At 32.3% G+C, this 7,795-nt stretch overlaps 1 long non-coding RNA gene across 5 annotated transcripts; it reads left to right on the top strand.

Annotated features, from left to right (window-relative positions):
* The first annotated feature begins 3,905 nt into the window (after positions 1-3,905).
* On the top strand, positions 3,906-7,567 carry LOC106356743. Of its 5 annotated transcripts, none has more exons than XR_007327315.1 (6): positions 3,906-5,049; positions 5,119-5,260; positions 5,443-5,755; positions 5,844-6,168; positions 6,273-6,503; positions 6,595-7,567. It is a non-coding gene; the product is annotated as an uncharacterized LOC106356743 (long non-coding RNA). The 5 variants fall into 5 exon arrangements; XR_007327312.1 differs by having other exon boundaries at positions 5,438-5,755; XR_002653409.2 differs by having other exon boundaries at positions 5,119-5,755; positions 5,844-5,968; positions 6,087-6,168.
* The last annotated feature ends 228 nt before the right edge of the window (positions 7,568-7,795 follow it).

Below are 7,795 nucleotides of genomic sequence, written 5' to 3'. Positions count from 1 at the left end.
TCTACTGGACGGGATTTCTTTATTATACATAGTGCCTACAAAAAAGATTGGGACATAACTGAATTTATAATATCCCTTCACTTGCAAACAGTGTTCTTATTTTGCTTATAGTATTGATCCCATGCTACGCATGAAAATTATTTTGCTTACAAATAAAACAAAGTTTATTTATGTATAATTAAAAATGACATGTATAGATATTTTGAGAACAGAGGCTTCAATAAAATCATTGACGAATTTTATTGTTTTAGTGATGCAGTAGAGTGGAAACATTAATTTCTTTGTCATTGCATGCGTATTCGACATCTCACAAATTATGTATTGCAAAGACTGCAATAATACAAAAATATAGTTGCAAAAATATACCTCTGTTAATTTTGTCATCGAAATTAATTACCCTTTCATGTGGGTTTTGCCATCTCCAAGACTTCGTGTTACTCTGGCTCCTATGACCATACATAAATCAATTTTCTTATCGAATATCTAAAACATTAAAACTATAGAAAAAGGTATCAAAGTATACTATACTCCCCATATTATCTTCAAAGATGTTTTCAATCCACATTTTGATGTGAAACCTATTGTACAGTAGGAAAACAATGTATCATTATGGAAACACAATTCTTTTATTTTAAATGTAAAAAAAAAAACTTTCCCAGTTACCACTTTTGCAGCAGCGTCTGTATGTTTTATATCTTCCTCTTCTTTCATGATTTTTGTCCTATAGACTCTTTGATCCAATTGAACCTCCAGCAATTCATATCCACCAATCCACTCTTTCAGAAACCTTCTTAAAGCATGTAATGCTCAGTTGAAGGTAACAAATATATACAAAGAAGGGAGATAGTGTTACTGGAAAATATGGGTTGCTGAAATATGATTAGATATAAATTGTACTATGCGTTAGATCGAGACATTCCATATGGTCCCAATTATGAATTTGGATAATGAAATGAAAAAAGAATCATAGGCGTTTAGTATTCTCTGTTTTCGATCAGTTTGGAATCGGAGAGATTTTAAAGTAATGAAAAAAGATCATGGACAAAGAAGAAGGGTCATTGGTGTTGCACAAAAAAAAGGGTCATTGGTCGTGTGGCTTGTTTAAGAAAAACTGTTATATGGTTCCTGTTTTTTACTCTTGTAAGCTTTATTTTGTTTAAATTGTTTTTTCTTAATTTTTTTTTTTTAAATTCCACATGACATTATTTGATTCGCCACGCGACTTGCGCTTTAGTATGTAAAACATATTATGAATTAGGTATAAATTGTACTCTGTATTAGATCGAGACATTCCACATGGTCCCAATTATGAATTAGGATATTGAAATGAAAAAAGAATCTTAGGCGTTTAGTATTTATTCTCTGTTTACGATCAGTTTGGAATCAGAGAGATTTTAAAGTAATGAAAAAAGATCATGGACAAAGAAGAAGAGTCATTGGTGTTGCACCAAAAAAAAGGGTCATTGGTCGTGTGGCTTGTTTTAAGAAAATTGTTATACAGTTCCTGTTTTTCTCTTGTAAGCTTTATTTTGTTTAAATTATTTTCTCTTAATTTTTTTAAACAAATTCCACATGTCATTATGTGATTCGCTAGGAAACTTGCGATTTAGTATATAAAATATTTGTAAATTAATTGAACAAAAAAAGTAAATTAATTTAATTTTGTTTAACTGGAAACTAATTTAATGTGATATTTTTTTCGCAGTCATATTCTGATATCATTGATAACTCAGTCATAGATAACGATCTCAGTCATAACACAATAACAAGAAACACAAACAGAGAAACACATATTCTAATATCATAGATAACTCTCAGTCATAGAACCATAAAGGAATTGAAGCAAAAAAAAAGTTTTAAGGGAATCAAACCCTAAAGGGACTGAGAAGAAGCACAAACTACTTGATGGAGCGCCTTTGGAGTTGAAGTTAGACAAAGCTATGATTGTTGTAAATCCGAGTGTCCTGCAGCTATATGAATGGTGTGCCATCCTCCAGGTGTCCACTCCCCGTTGCGAGCATCAAATGGGAGTGGGGCCAAACTCGACTTCTTTCGGAAATAGTTGGGCAGTGAAGACCGTGAAACAAACAAGAAGTTATAAAACGGGAAAAGAAAATCCAAGCATGAAGAAGAAGAAAATGACTAACATTGGGTAGTGCGGGAAGAGACAACGATGGGTAGTCATAGAGACCAACAGCTACCGCCGTTAAAAGAACAATATGAATGAGGAAAAAAATTTCAGGACAGCTATGTTAAAACTTAAAACTCTAACGGATGACCATTAAAAGAACAATATCAATTAAAAATATATAAGGAATAAATTATAATAGAAATGAAAAGTAATATTTGTTAGTTATTGTTTCTTTATAAGAAACAAATTTGATCTATAATTATATAAATTAAGAGAATAACAATGACCATATGTACTTTGTAAATTAAGAGAATAACAATGACCATATGTACTTTGTAAATGGTGTAAATGTTAATAGAAAAAAATGAATTGATTATTCTTCATTCATTTGGATACCATTTAGATTCTTAGTTTGATTTTTTTTTTTTTAAATCAAATTATGCAATCCCTATCAGATTCATTTGGCTTTTAGTTTCTTTATCAAGGCTCTAAACTTTTTTGGTTAGAAAATTAATGCACTAAACTTGATTGTGCATAATTTTATAGTACTATTAAATCAAATCATTGAAGGAGGTACATAAAAAAAATTCATGAATGGTACCTTATGTCATCACATCTATCTGTTCTGTTCTCTGTGGATATATTAGGGTCATGTGGTTAAATAATTGGTCATCAGCCTGATCTTTTCAGATGCATAAAGTCAGTGTTTATGAATAAACCTATGGTGATTGTCTGAACCAACACTGTATTGATGGTCACGGAGAACATAGCTGAAGAAGATCCGAATTTGATGGACGAGGTTGAAGCTATGAAGACTGGCATGTGGAACAAGTACTCGAGATATTTTCTCGATCTACGAAATATGGACAATCTATAGTTAACTTACAGTGAATCTTCAGTTACAAAACAGATTGAAAGAAAAAGATCTAAAAATTAACATGAGTATAACAAAGAAGACAGGAGAAATAAGATCTAACCTGCTATCTTAAACCATCATAATTACGAGGCTGAATCTTGATTAAACAGAATCATCTTCATCGATGAAATTTTCAGAGGGTATATTTTCATGATTTAGGTGAGAAGATGAAAGATCATCTTGCCGACAGAGAGAGAGATAGAGAAAACCTTAATTTGTTAGGTTTAACGAGTTTTTTTTTTCGGAAAAAACTGTTACTATAGAATTGGGCCACATTATTTAATTTCCTAATATGATCCATTTTGATAACTCCCTTATTTTTTGGTCCACTAAAATTTTTGTTGTTTTATTATAGTTATTGGTATTTATAGTTTATATATAATACATAGGTAATCATATAGTTATCTCAAAATAAATTTGTTGTTCGTTAATACTATGGATATGTAATTATTATTTTTAAATTAACATTTTCCTATATTAGGGTTACAATATCAAATAAACAATGCAAAAAATATATATATACACTAAGGTATTGTATTTTTTCGTGTTGCAAATACATTAAATACAATAACAATCATATGATAGCGAATAACGTGGACCAAACTTTATACAACCCAATAATTTTCTATTGGATATAAATTGATAATAATTTTACAAGTTACAGCAAACACCCGTCCAGTCGGGCGGGTCAACATCTAGTGACATATTATAGCTGCTAATAGGGTCCAACATCTACTCTATTAAATCTAACTACTTGATTGACATGCATACCAAGTCAAGATAAAATCTCCCAGAGTTAGATAAGTGTGTGAAGAGTTTGTGGAAGCGATGTTATCGTATCATTACTTGAGTGGGGGTTACGATGGCTCTGATTGATTCTGAATCAAAATCTAAGCGGTCAAATACTAATCTCAATCTCGCAAGATTCTCTTTAGCTCATGTCAACTTAAATCATATATTATGTTTGTTTCAGGTGGCATCACATATTGTGTTACATTTGTTTGTAAATGATAACTATACACTAACGATCCTGGATTTTTATGTGTGTTTTATGTTGTATTTTTGATATATAAAACTTCATAATATTTGTTTTTAAAATAACATGAATATTAATAAATAGCTTTTAGGATATATTGATTGTGGGTTTCGGGTGAGGACCGTTTACAACTACTATTACCCGGATAGATGAATAATTACACTATGAGTATGCTTGAGTCTTGGAAATGTCTTGAAGCATCATACTATAAATGCATAGTATAAATGTTGAATTGATTACTTAATATTTTAGATTTTGCTCTAAAAAGCATACCTTTTGTTTACTAATACGATTAACAATTTAACTAATAAATATTATTTCATGAAAATATTTACTAGTCTTATAGAGTATTATAGTGAACTTCTTATAATTTCAACTTTTCATTTCAAATCATTATTTTAATATGTCTATAACTAGGTAAAAAGCCAAACTAAAGGTGATATAATATAATAGCATTGTATGTTGTAACATTTTCTCGTAACTTTATTTTAGTGGGGATACAAATGATATAAAAAGGCACTATGAACTATGGAGATGTTACATCCATTCTCAATCATCATCTAAACTATACTAAAAGCTAAATATAAAGCCCTCTGAAGCATGCCACGTCGGATGGAAAAATCGTCCAGTAGTAATGCAGCAAATAGCCACGTCATCGGCGTGTTAAGTTGGTTTGGGCTTCGTGTTTTATTAGGGCTTCTTCTCTTACTTTTAGCCAACCCTTCTCTGACGCTAAAGCCTCCTCCTCCAATGAATCTCCTGTAACGCCTTCTTACTCCATTGATTTGCCCCTTAAATCCGTTCATTTACTAGCTTCATCCCACTCCTCCCACTCTATAGCATGTAACCGACCTCACCATCTTCATATGTAACCGGCCGCCATTACCAGGAAAGCTATCAAAGAGATGAAAATCTTCAGAAAAGTACACCTAGCTTCTCGGCCCAATGACGAGCTCCAACAACAAGGTCTCCACTTCCTTTTTTTTTCCAGTTGTTAATATCTCTTTTTCTGACTATATTCTTACATGTTTCCAGAAGAACACACAAGCGAATGATTTTGAAGATATCAGTGAGATTATTAAAGCACTAAACATCTCGACGGATGACTTTGCTATTAGAACGACCAGATTCTGGAAAATCAACTTTGCTCCTGGTTCTAGCAGATAAAAGTTTAAAGGTTAGTTAACCCATGAAGTTATTTAATATGCTCTAATATTCACATGAATCGTATGTTTGATATCTTTTTTTAATTTAATGGTCACATGTGTATTAAAAGGTTTTATTTTTCAGATAAAATTAGCCTTTTGATTTTTACATAAAACGTTTGTGAGAAGTGAGAATCTTCTATATAAAGTTTAGTTGCAGATTATAGGATCTTAGTTACTCCGAAAAGCCACACAGAGGATCTTAGCAAACCTTAGTTCTCTGCAGTACTGAACACTTTTTCCGACTCCCTGATGCCCCCCCCCCTCTTGCCATACGCTTCAATAATGCTACCTGGTATGTTTTTATGATTTTAGGAGTTAGTTGGTTTCTGTTATATCACATACTTACAGATTTCCACTTAACAATTTTTTAGACATACTTGGTGAGGTAAGTGCAGTCAGGAGCACAATCAACGACCGTTCACAGGGGTCTCAACATGTAATGCGCTTACTCTACGTCTAGAGAGGTACTTAGGATTGTTTAATCTCGAGTGGTTATAGTCTATATTCATACGTATGCCTACTGTTGTCTCAACATCATTGCATTTTTTTCAGGGATGTAACCCTCTGTGTCAGTATATTTGACTCCTTAGCTATTTCCTTTCATAAATAATTTTAAAGCTACAGAAGTGAGCCAAAAATTGTCCTTGCCACCAGCATTAATCCAAAGATAGTTGGAGGTTGTAAATTTTACTATGTGTAGTTTATTCATTTTAATATAGCTTTGGAGTAATGCATTGCATATAATTTGTTTTTGACCGGATATAACTTCACATAAATTTGATGTATTCTTTGTAGGCCGGCTATTTCTGAGCTTAACATCTGGAACACATATTTACTTTGACACTGAGACAGCTCTAGGAAAAGAGAAGTTTGACAAGTAAGTACCACTCATTTTAAACACCATTTCGTCCACTTAGATTGTATTGGCATCTGATTTCCTCTTTCTTTGACTGTCTTCTCCCACTTAATAACCCCTACCAGACTGAGCTGATGGCACAGAGCAGACGGCGGCGTCGTCAAAGGTAGCTCATGTCCAGAAAATTGAGCCACTCACCATCTCTGAGCTTAATGAATATGTGATCGCTGCCCAGCCTCAGGCATATTCACTTATGTAAATTGAAAACCTCTGGAAATTACACTACTCATTATACATGTTCTTTGACGTTCCACAGATAGTTGAGTTTCTCTGCGTTCCAGCTCAAGCTAACCGAGGTTAATTAACAAGACATTCTCTCAATGATTGTTCTCTATATTACATGATTAAAAGGTGTTAATGTGTTTTGATCATCTCTTTGTTCCACAGTCTAAAGGACCTTAAAGCGTTCGCAGAAGCAATAGATGTGGTTAGAGACAAAGGTGTTGCTATGGCTGTGGCTGTGGCGTCCGCCGAAGACATTGATGCGGCGAACGTGCACGTCCAAACTTTTTCAGAGGTGAAGAAAGCTCTCTAAGCTGATAAGTTTTACTGTAATAAGATTGAGAATCTCTATTAGATTTGGTTCTCTGCTGCGAGGGAGTGTATTGGCAAAGCTAATATATTAAACGTGCGTAAAAAACTTTGTAGAATATGAGAGCGTAAAAAACTTGGTAGAATTGCACTCAGAAATTTCACCGTTGGAATTTTGCTCGAAAGCTTACCAAAAAACTATTTGATGTAATAACTCTGTAATACTAAATAAATTTTCAAAATAATTCTGGGCGAAACTTTTCTAAATCTACATTTAAATCTAAATAACTTAACCTAATAATTTTACCAAAAGTTAACAACTTGCATCAATATCAATACATATTTTAATTTTAAAACAAACATACTTAAATAGTTACATATTCAGATATCTTTAATTAGTATATATATCTTTAACTTACGGCATATTTATTAATTTAGATTTTTTTTTGTAATTTAAAATCTTTTTCCTTTAATGTGTCCTATATATATTAATTTTTAATATCAATTTTCAAGTGAATAATTATCCTTAAACAGTACTTTTCTTAGGGTTTGCGGGCTTAAAGAAATGTTTGAAAATATAGTATTAAATATTTTTTTTACCAGCCAAAAATTTATTATTAATTAGCATCAGTTAAAATATTATATAGATTTTATCCAAAAATGACACAAACGTTAATTTTTATTCAATTTTGATTAATTTTAAAAAAAGAGTTTCATTCAAAAATGACACAAACGTTATACACACAGATCATCAAAAACAAAATAAATAATCAATAAGTGTATGCCAATTGAACGTTAAACAATTTCCGCGCGTAGCGCGGACATCGAATCTAGTACAATACTAAAAGCCAAATATCCTCAATGGAGAGGCCCTCCACGTCAGAAAAAGTAATCAACCAATGATAGAGCTTTATCTCTCCTTAGAGAGTACCACGTCAGATAATAAGGAGAGGAGAGCCTTTTCAGTTCTCCTTCTCATCAAGAAACGTATGCAGTTATGAAAATCAATCAACGACTTCCACTCCATGAGCTTCAATCCTCTTTATCACTCTGATTG

This window comes from Brassica napus, chromosome A3, assembly GCF_020379485.1.
Source record: "Brassica napus cultivar Da-Ae chromosome A3, Da-Ae, whole genome shotgun sequence".
Taxonomy (NCBI): domain Eukaryota; kingdom Viridiplantae; phylum Streptophyta; class Magnoliopsida; order Brassicales; family Brassicaceae; genus Brassica; species Brassica napus.
The sequence above is the reverse complement of the archived record's forward strand: the minus strand, read 5'-3'. Positions and strand labels throughout refer to the sequence as shown.